At 40.6% G+C, this 11,401-nt stretch overlaps 1 protein-coding gene across 2 annotated transcripts in view; it reads right to left on the reverse strand.

Moving 5' to 3' along the window:
* Nucleotides 1-11,401, reverse strand: part of LOC111659633 (uncharacterized) — a 57,798-nt gene extending 46,397 nt beyond the window's left edge. Inside the window, exon 1 of one of the 2 annotated variants that reach the window (XM_023412649.2) lies at nt 11,258-11,401. The gene's annotated coding sequence lies outside the window, so the exon portion shown is untranslated. Of the gene's footprint in view, nt 1-11,169; nt 11,191-11,257 lie in introns of those variants that run through there. The other variant, XM_087175701.1, reaches the window with a different exon arrangement.

An 11,401-nucleotide genomic window follows, 5' to 3' on the forward strand; every position in this document is an offset into this window, starting at 1 on the left:
CGTCATTATTCAGCAAAAAAATCTGTGTGTGTGGACACGAGGGAACTCCCCCAGACCCAGCATGCTTTGCTCATGACTCACAGCTGTGGTATGCCACCTTGTTTGCTGGTGGACTTTGAACCATCAGGAGCTTTAAACTGGGAGTGAACGGCCGGAGACGCCCTGCAGGCTCGTTTACTGCAGGAACGTTTCTTCATCGATGGAAACAACTTTTAACTGCATCTTCACTCGTTCACTAACACCGTAAAAAATGATGTGGATTTACACAAATGTCATTTAACATATCATTTCACACTAAAAATTCAGTTTGGTTGCTTTGAAATTACTGTTAATACTAAATATTTCTTTTATCATTTTACAGTGAAATTCTACATAAAATGACATTTTTAAAATAAGATAAGTGATTAGGTGTCTACAACTTTACAGTACATCCAATTACTATATATAAATACTAAGGTTGTCTTTACTGGTATGTATGATGTATGCATCAATATATTATACATCACTAAAATACTAAAACAAAAGTTCTCATGTCTTTTACACCTTTTTGACTCAAATAAAATTAAAAGTAGCTCAAAAAGCTTTTTCTGTTCATTTGTAAGTTCAACAGATCTGTGCTTCTGTTGGTCTTAAGAGATTTAATATAAAGGCAACAGGTAGAGCCTGTTCCTTTTTTTACAAGGCTGAGGGACAATTATAAAAACAACTGCATTTCACGATTGCTGCCCCTGATAAACGAAAAGAAAAATCTGTTTGTCAAAAGATAAACACCAACCACTTTTCTTAGTAAAAACTCTTAGTACAGGCGTTGATGTGCTGCTTTAACAGCCTCCGGTCTTCTGCTTTCAGACTTTCCACCAGATGTTGAACCTGGCTGCAGGGATTTGCTCCCATGTAGCCACAGGAGCATCAGTGAGGTCCAGTACTGATGCTGGGTGACAGGGTCTGGCTCACAGTGTGTATTGCAGTTCATTCTGAAGCTGTTGGATAGGTGTTGTTTCTTTAGTCACATAGCTCTATGCACGGTGGCACTGTCACGTTAAAAGGGCTGTCCACATACCTTTGGCCGCTTAGCGTATTCGGTCTCTGGTCTATTTTGGAAACACCGACATCACCGGCAGAATTAAAAATAAAATGCTGTTGAAGTTTGCACAAATAAATTCCACTTCACCTTCACTGTTCCCATAGGAACAAGCCACGTTGGTTCCAGTAGATGATTGGTAATTCAAACTGGATTGCGCGGTGTGCTGTACAGTGACACACAGCTCTGTCCACATATAAACACCAACTATATAAAACAGTGGAACCAGTTTGTCTGTGCTCTGTGAATAAGCAACATATCACCTCTCCTGTATTTACTCTCCCTCTCGGCTCCTCTCCTGTTAATCGAAGCAGAACCGAACCAGTTCCTCTGTATTTAACAATCACGAGCGGAGGATCACATCTCTCCCTCGCTCCCTCCACTATCATTATCCACATAAAACAGAACAAAAACAGCCGGTTACTTCACTTCTCTGTGTTTCTTGAAAAGCACTCACACAGAAAATGTGCTGAATTCTCCACGTCACGTCGTCTGTTACACTTAATCACCTGCCTCCACTTCTCATTACAGAAAGAGGAGATGAAGTGACGGGTGGAAGTTGATCTGGCACCAAAAAGCAGTCGCACCCAAAGCTGTAGAGGATGTGACTTTTGTGTAGTTTATAAAAAAAGACATGTTCCATGCACCATAGGCCGATTAATAGCGTGTTTTCTCTGCATACAGGTAGTACCACAGGTTATTTTAGGTTTGGCGCAACACAGCTCTCACCACCACCCAACCTCATCCCAGCACACACATCCACACACACACACACACACACACACACACACACACACACACACACACACACACACACACAGTTGTGTGTACTTACAATGAGCTCCTCCCAAAGATTTGTCAGACAAATGACAGCTCAGAGACATTTTTTTTTACCTGACAGCCAGGAAGAGTAAGACAAAGACAGAGCAGACAGATGTGTCCAGAGTCCAACATGTAGAGGGAACGCTAGACGTAGTTTTGTTTAACAGTTAAGTTGATCTGTATTTCTAACTTTAACTTAGCAGTATAATCTGGTTAACTGCAGGTGAGAGATCAGAAAACTATCACACAAGTTGTTTTTTTCTGAGAGAAATTTCTGACTTATTTTGTCACTTAGGCTGGAGGACTGTGAATTTACATATTGGATGATTCTACCATGCACAGTTGTACGGTCTGTGGCGACGTTCAGGGCCGAAGCATGAAGCAGTGAGTGATGAGTAATACTGCGTTTATGTCAGGTACTGTACAAACTGGTTACCAACTTGTAAATAGTGTTCTCCGTTGTAATTATGACTGGGGAACTACGCAGTCGTATGTAAGGCGAACAAATATGAACGCCTCATGTCATGTCGTGTCATGTACTCTCCATTCTTCAAAGCAGTTAAAATTATATTGAAATGATAAAGGACTACAGCGACCTTGATTGCTCACACGTTGTCATTCAGGAATCTTTCCCATCACCACCCACCATCCCTTATCGTGGATAATCATGTATTATATTGGACACACATGCCTAATGCTTTTTAAAAGATGTTTTAACCACAAACTTCCCTAGTTTTAGTCCCTCTGAAAAACACTCACAGATGATTGTAGTCAACGTATTCGCCCATATTTATTATATATTTATACATTTTTGCGAATATTTTCATGAATATTCTGATAGCTACATTATGACATCATTATGACATTATATATTCAAATATTTTTGCCCAAAATTTGTGAGAAAATCGTCAATTTAACTACGATAACCCTCCAAATAAAAGGATCTATATGCTACAAAAGTCTAAACAAAATATCAAATCTTAAATCTAATTAACTGTAGAAGTAAAACCGATGATCATTATAATCACTCTAATCATTCTGTGGGTTTAATGTAGCCTACACAAAAATAAGCGGACACACAGAAGATAAAGACTCTCACACTCCTTCACTTTCTCATCTCTTAGTTCTGTTTCAAAACTAGAACATCGACAAAAACAACAACAACAACAACATCTAATCTCCAAGCACTACAGCCCCCACCCAGCACCCACCAAGTCTGCACCCATTCGGCCCTCCGACGAGGCTTAATGAGTAAAAAGCACTGGGTGACCACAGTGTTGGAGTCAAGCCAACTTTCCCAGATGCCAAATTGAAGCCTGGAGGTACTTCATAATGCAAAACAACACTCATTAAAACTTGGAGGAAAAAACAAGGAGCTATAAAATGCAAAAAAAATAAATAAATAAAAATGTACTAAGATGCATTTCAGGAGGAGCTCCTTGGCAGTTTCTAAATGACAGAGATGAATAATTAGGATTTTCAGGCATCCATTAGTGGGAGAAATTACAAGATGTATAAAATGGGATGCAAAACACACGCGTGACCCTAAAACCTAAACCACTTGGCCTGAACATTATGTTAAAGGAATGTGAGCTCGGGAGAAGAAATTATGTAAAAGGGATGGGATGGGATAAAAGGCATGAAGGTAAGATCTTAAAATGCAGAAATATAATGTGAAGCTTTCAGATGAGTTCAGAAAGATTATCTGTCAGGTTGCACTTTGCTTGAGTCAAGAAGGAATCTTTGTGTTTCATAAATGAGAATATAATCGCTGTAAAATAAAACAAAATTAAAAACAGATAGATTGGAAAAATAATTGTGACCTGTAACTATAAGGAGTAATTACTATTATATTCTACAAGTAAAAATACATTTACATACATTCAGAATATCCTATTCTAACTTCATCTCCTAGAAATTAAACAACAGCAGTTTAGTTGTGTAGGAAACATAATCGCTGGCTAAATTATGTTCAGAGGTAAAAAATCTTTTTAATTAATGAAATGCTGCGTTTATTAAAAGGTTGCAGAGTCAGCAAGAGATGGTTGGGATGAGATGAGAAAGTTTGGTGATGTTGTGTATAAGCTAGAATAGATATAGAGTGTGTTTGTCATGTTTCTTACAAGTGGTACCGTGATTTAATGACCCTAAACCTCAGTCCTGCCTCCGACTCAGGCCTCATTTTGTTTCTGGTATCGCCTCCGAGTCAGTGGTGGCTTTACAAACCATTAACCACTATATTTCCTTTCAGCAGAGCCTTCAGTCTTATGGTGTGAATACTTAAACGCAGATCACCTGCAGGGGAAATATAATGCACCATAAATCAGTGAAGTTCAATGCATTCCTGGAGATATTTAAGACACACTCCTGCTTCCGATTTAGGAAAGCACCATATCGTACATCAACATCAGTGTTTCTCTTGGATTTCTTTCCCTTCACCTTCATGTCAGGTGGAGCGCTAGAAAATATCCAAACACTGTGTTCCCTTCAGGTCATGAACGATCTTCTCCACTCTTTCTTTTCTCAATTAAATCTACTGCATACACCGAGGGTTTTGTAAACTTTGAGGACGGGTTAGGGTTCGTCACAGCAGGCTGGTCCTGAGTCAGCTAATCAACTATAAATCACATTTTTCTCCTGTGATTATTATGACACACCACATGATCGGAGTTTTGTTGGTGAATCCGAAGCAGCAGCCTCAGATCACAATGTGAGACACGTGAGAAGTCGGCGACTGACTCGATTAACACGGGGGGGGGGGGCTACACACATGGAGGCTGAGGTGGACCTGTCTCGACTTGCATCTTTTTCCTAATTGACACCACAGCACACAATCTGATAGGGTGATGCTGTTATCATGGCGTGTAAGGGCCTTGAAAACAAACTGATGTCTGAATACGTCTGTGAGACGTGAAGAGCTCAAAACCAAAGAGGGATTTTTGGAGGAAGTGAAAACACATGACATCTCTGCGATGTGAAGTCATGCCAGACGAACAGCAGAGAAAGGCGAGTTTCTGTTTACCAAACACGCCAACATCCTTCCTGTCTGTAGTAAAAACTGATCTCTGAATTACATAACGCCACACTGGTATGGCCGCAACAAACATCTCAGTTTAATACGGAACTTTCATTAACAGGGCGATTCAACCGTGTCAACTCACACACACACGCACGGAAATGTTCACAAGTATACAATGTTACCATTCCAAACAATTTTGCGTGTGTATAAACCTCCCATTCAAGGCTCACACCCTCATTCCTGTCGTACCATCTCCATCCACCTTCCCACTTTCCCATGATTCGCTGTTGAGGTGCAGTTTGCAACATTGTACAGTCAGAGACTTAATCTCTGTCTCAGTCTTAGCAATAAAATAAACATTAAGGAAGTTTTTTTAATTTTTTTTTATCATGTTTATCCTCATTGTAAGAGGAGAAAATCATCACACACCAAACATACATCATGCACCGTCATCACTCCTCCTGTGACCCGCGTAAGCCTCAGGAGGCCGCCAGGAAACGTGTTGGTCCACCGTGACGAGTGACAGAAGCCTTCGTGCTAACACCTCGCCATTCAGGACGATGAGTGATCCGAGACACAATGCAAACTATTTAATGTACAGTAAAAATCATCTGCCACCGCTGCTCTCAGAACAAACACCAACACCAGCAGGGCTCGGAGTCCTAACGCTCACGCACAACACAAAAACGTTTACAGACGGCAGGAAGATCAACGCTGACAGTTTAGCATTGTTAGAAGTACTAAAAAAAAATGATACAATTGAATAGATTAATTGACTGATTTTATTTTAGAGGTTTGTGGGAACTTTCTCTTGCTGTACCTGAATTCCTTTTTGTTAATGATTGATGGGTGCCAGATGCCACCTTGGGGTGTTCCTCATAAGTTCCACATTCCGCAAGACGACTTGACGTTTGATTTGTAATAAAACAATGAATGCAGCACACAATAGACGGTTTGTTCAGAAACACTTTTTGGGCAGCAAGACAACAACTCATCCTGTCTAACGCAGCCAAGCCTCACCCCAACAAACACCGAGCTTCACTGGATTTCACCAGTTATATGATTTTATGCTACATTTTAAATAATTTGATACATTACTGACACAGACTTCTGCATCCATCTAATCAGCTGGTAGGGATAAAAATTATTCTTTGTTTACACGATTATTATTTTGCAGATTCAAGTTGTAGACCAGTGTTCATTAAGTGCTGTATTTCATTGTTTTGTGTTGAGAGGGTAACAGATGTTTTGTGCAGGTGCTCACTACCTTATTTTGTAAGAAAAAAAAAGTCCTTTATGTAGCCTAAATAATTAAAGGATGGCTCTTAATTTTTCAGAATACAGACTCGATGCTAGAACATACTAGTTTTCTTCTCTGGCTTATTTTGACTGCTGAGCTTCATTAACAGCAGATCTAATAGTTTTCACAGCAGGTACATACCGTACGTCTCCATGTGTGCGATCACTTCTGCAAACATGAAAGGAACAGAGGTGAAGCTTAGGAAAGACCGAAAGCAAACACAGACATACTTTTCTCCTTCTAAAACATCCTGGCAGCTGACAGACAACACCCAGAAGAAAAACTCATCACATAGCTATGGAACTGCAACAAGGTAATAACACACTTGTCACTGTGTCATTGTGAGAGAAATTCACTGACCTGTGCACAAATGGTTTTCATGGCGTTTTGAAAACATCCGAAAAATGTTCACTGTCAAGACTTTAAAGTCTCTTTATTCCCTAAGGTGTTCAGGGTTTGACTTAAAAAGAGCCGACAATGCAAAAGGTTGAGCCTGCCAATCATTTTAAAGGAATTAATATTTAGGGAACGCTGGAGGCTAGAATCCTGTACCTCAATAAACTATTAAGTTAAGTTATACAACTTCAACAGACACACAGTGTTTCCTTTAAATATCTGTGATAATAATACCCACAATGCCGCAAAAGATACAAGTTTGCGTTTTCAGGTATATCTTTCAGGTTCAGCTCACTGATCAGGTCATGGTGCATGTCGCAACAACCTTTCACCATAGGTTTGACATCAAGTGTGTGCGTGTGTGTGTGTGTCGAAGCCAAGCCTGAGATCATCATTTTTATGACATAGCTAAATGCAAAGGTAATGGAGGTTTCGGTGAATGGGAGTACGTACACACACACACACACACACACACACACACACACAAAGACAGGTATCTGCTGGAAGAGAAGCAAGTTTTCTGAAACAATGACTTCATTTATTATCTTATTGCTTATTAAAATTTCACACACACGCACACACACCCACGCTGACCTAATATATTCCCGGAGCCCTCGACTCTGCGCCATCAGGGACTGTCACATCCACTGTGTGGGAGACTTCCCACAGAAAAGTTTGTTGTGTGCTGCACTTTATAAGAGGCGGGGAAGTTGAAAGGACTTACATTTGTCATGCAGCCTCCTCTCTTGTAAAACAGGGACATGTTAGAAAACACTGATGAAAAAGCATATGTCTCATCTTTGTGCATCTCGGCCAAGACAGTTGCAATTTCATTTCAGTTCATAAGAAATGCTGTTTTGTAAACATCGTGTTTTGGTTTTTACGGGAGAAAGTTTAGTTTAGTTTGTCTGCTTAACTTGCTCCCTCCTGCACAGCTGCTTCCCTGAGCTTTTCTATGGGAAGCATCCCGCACTGACTGTCTCCCACAGTGGGCGCCCCTAGAACCTAACTTTAGCCAAATCTGAACTTTAAACCAAAACCAAGACTAAACCTCAAACAGCTCCTCATGAAGAGGAGACAAAAACAAAAAAAACGTCCTCACTCTTGAGGTCTGAAACTCAGATTTTGTCCTCACACCTTTCAATCCAACTGTCTTTCCTTGGGTAAGATTACGCAACTCAATTTCTGGATATTTTACCATGGCCCCAAAAAAATACACGTAACCATAGCAACAACAGCGATGCTTAAAGACTGGGTCACACTATCGGTTTGCTTGCAGAAAGAGTACAGAAATTCTAGAGAGAAACTCAGAGAGCTATTGTGACTGACTGGTGCTAGCAGGTTCCCCGCTGACCAGTGTGTTAGCAGTTAGCCACGTATGCTATCAAAAAGAAAGTGCTGATTTAGTAACAATCCTGAAACTGAAGTATCATATCAGCAGAGTATCGAAAAGCCCTCAGTGTAAGAGGCAAATACCTCATTCACTGACCCGCATTATCACTTACTTTTACATTCAAGGTCAGTTTTTTGTTTTGTTTTTTTGTTTGTTTGTTTTTTTGTCTGTTTCTGGATTCCTTCTTGGCAACTGCGTGTGAGAGACAGTGAGGAGGCGAGAGAGTGAGAGCGAGAGAGAGAGAGAGGGAGAGAGAGAGAGAGACATAGAGAGAGACTGCAGTGGGTGTGTGCCGGGCAAAACTGTGAGAGAGAACAGTTGTGTTTTCTCGTTGGTCTGGTTGGTTAACTGTCTGGACTGGAGTCAAGGGAAAGAATGTAGTCCCATTAAAACACATTAAAGAGAGAGGGAGAGAGAGAGAGAGAGAGAGAGAGAGAGAGAGAGAATGGGTGTGTGTTGATGTGAGGGAGGGAGAGAGAGAGAGAGAGTTGGAGACAACAAACTGTCATTATGTTCAGATTTGTTGTTGAAAGAAAAAGAGAAAGCGGTGTGAAGAAATCTACAGAAGATAGGTGAGAGTGATGGGGGGGTGCAGAGGATTAGAGAAAGAAAGAGAGAGAAATGCAGGGAAACGTGTCTGAGTGAGATAAGGATGAGGAAAGAAAGAAAGTGATGGAGGGATAGAGTGAAATGTGGTCCTCTGAAGTTCACATCATTAGAAGGAATCAGTCGGACAGAGTTCATAGAGCAGATTTCAAGGAGGCAGTGTGGCATAAAAAATCAACATCACACGTCAAAAGAAAAATACAACAATAAAATGAGAATATAATAAAACAAAATATAAAATATGTAAAAAATAATAAATTAATAAATTAAAAACAAGGTAATTGATAGAAGACTGTTTGCTGCACAGAAATACTCCAATAACTACAACAAAACATCCTAACAAATTACGATAACGTATAAAACGTTAAACAAAATACTCCAATACTACAATCTCTGGTCTATACAAAAATAAGTGAATTTTCTTTCTGTCAGTGTCACAATTAAAAGCAGGTTACAGAGTAAAAAACACGAGGAGAGGCGCAAAAGAGGAGAGAAAAGAGAGAAAAAGAGATGATGAAAGTGAAAATCAAGACAAAGATAAAGGAGAAAGTTAGAAAGAGATGGACAGAGGTAAAGTACGGTGTCAGCGTTACAGCATTCCTCAAGCTGGGAAAACATTTACACGTGAGTGACTGACTCCTGTTTGCTTTTTTCAGCCACTGAGATAACATCATCACAACAACGCTTTACATGCAGAGTGCAGGACAACAGCACGGAGACGTAACGCACCCCTGCCTTCATTTACTGTACGTGAAGCAGACACATGAGGTCTGTCATGCTAACACTGGGCTACAACATGAGGCTAGCATTTGCTAATTCACTTTTTGGAGAGCATTAAAAGAAAACAGTGATGTATTTTTCTAATGTATCTGCCAGAGGTCACTTTAGCAACGAGCTAGCTAGCTAAAGGAAAAAAAAGAGAATTTAAATCAAAGTCAGTAGATTTCTTTAGCCACTTGAGAGTTTAACAACTTCTCAACAAGCTGACAGACACACAATCCTAACATTGCCATCTTATAGAGTTATAGAGTTGTCTTCCATCATGCTAACGAACAGCTACTTCCACATCCACCAGACTCGGAGCAAATTATTTAACATTTAGAGCAAGAAAAGACCCGTGTCTAAAGACAGAGACCGTAGTGACCTACACACCGAGTCAAGCGTCTGTCTGCATCGTCATATAGCAACACACACACAGGCTATAGCCAGACAATCTCATATTATGTAATATCATTGCTAGAGAACAAAACCTTTCATCATCGCCCAACAACTGCCCAATTTAAAAGCTGTCGCCATGCTGGGATTAAAGGGCCACTGTATGGACAGTGTGGTCTGCTCAGGCATTGTTATTGTTATTATTTTGTTGCCATTAATTAACCAATAACTGAAAGCATAGCTGACCATGTGGAGCCAGTGACATTGCCACCCTCCGCCCAGATGAAATAAAGATATGCTCTGCTGTCTTATCGGAGCACAGTGCAGAGTACAGCCAGACTCGCCCTTTGACTGAACACAAGGTGACACTTTGATAAAAACACAACACAACATCTCTCGTCATCGTGACACTGGAGAGTCACAGATTTTCTGTTTCTGTTTCAGACACATCAGTTGAAAGCTAAAGTAACTGTGTGTGGAAACGGCATCAACTGCACACGACTGGGCAACAATGACAATAGTCACACTACAACAGTTATATTTGTATTATGGTATTTCTTTCATCCTACAGAATGAATAATAATATTCCGGAGATGTTCCTACACCTGACTATACCGACTGAGTTTGAGGAACTACAATACACGGCCAAAAGTATGTGGACACTCTAGCTTTAAGTGATAACTGAACATGTCAGTCCATAACCAACAGCATTAATGTGCCACTACAACAGCTTTCCACAAGATTTACAGTTCATCTTAAAAGACTCAGGTCAAATTATTCCACACAAGTTGGAACAGAGTTTATTGTATGTACTTAAATATTGTTGTAGCGATGCTTTAGCATGAAGCAGCATGTGGACAGGGGTGTCCCCACACTAAGACCATGATCTGTGATGTGGTGTCACACCAAAGCTTGGGAACTACAAATGTATGCTGACTTTATCTAACTTTGCTGTGTTGTTAACTGTTACTGGCTTTTATATGATTTTCCTGTAGGACTTTACAGGAGAATATGTGTTAATAACTTGAATCATAGCCCACTTTATACTGTTTTAATCTGCACACTTTTTCTTTAATCATACTTAACAGCACTTTATGGACTAACTTACTTCACATATGATACAATACTCATAGTGGCTTTGAGTGTTTTGGCAAAGCCTAAATACCATGTCTTATCTAGGCTGTGTGTAAATACAGATGCTGTTTGGTGGTGTCTAACATCTGAAAGACAAACTGTGATGAGATACTGACTGTGTTGCTCCAGGTTCTATGATCTCTCTCTGTCTCTGCTACAGGTGTCGCCAGCTGCTGCCTCTCTTAAAACCTTTCACCAAGCACAAAGTTACTTCTACCAGCCGTGAACTCACGGCAGTCACTAAACGACAGGGTTTTTCTCACCTGCCTCGGAATCTATGTCAGCAACAGAGTGTGAAGCAGCGACAGCGCAAGTCCAACAGGTGTCCTGGTAAAAACATCAGCAACTTACCTGCCGTGAACGCTCCCTCTGCGGTGCTCTGCTGCCGACTGACAGGCTGCCGCTCTCTGGCTGCCAGGAATCTGCCTTGTGGGTGGGTCCAGGGCAACACACCTGCAGCACACCGGAGCAGCCGTGTGCGTAATGAGAGCGCGC

Source organism: Seriola lalandi, unplaced genomic scaffold (genome assembly GCF_002814215.2).
Source record: "Seriola lalandi dorsalis isolate HSWRI2012SDOR001 ecotype SW California unplaced genomic scaffold, Sedor1 jcf7180002054484, whole genome shotgun sequence".
NCBI classification, from domain to species: domain Eukaryota; kingdom Metazoa; phylum Chordata; class Actinopteri; order Carangiformes; family Carangidae; genus Seriola; species Seriola lalandi.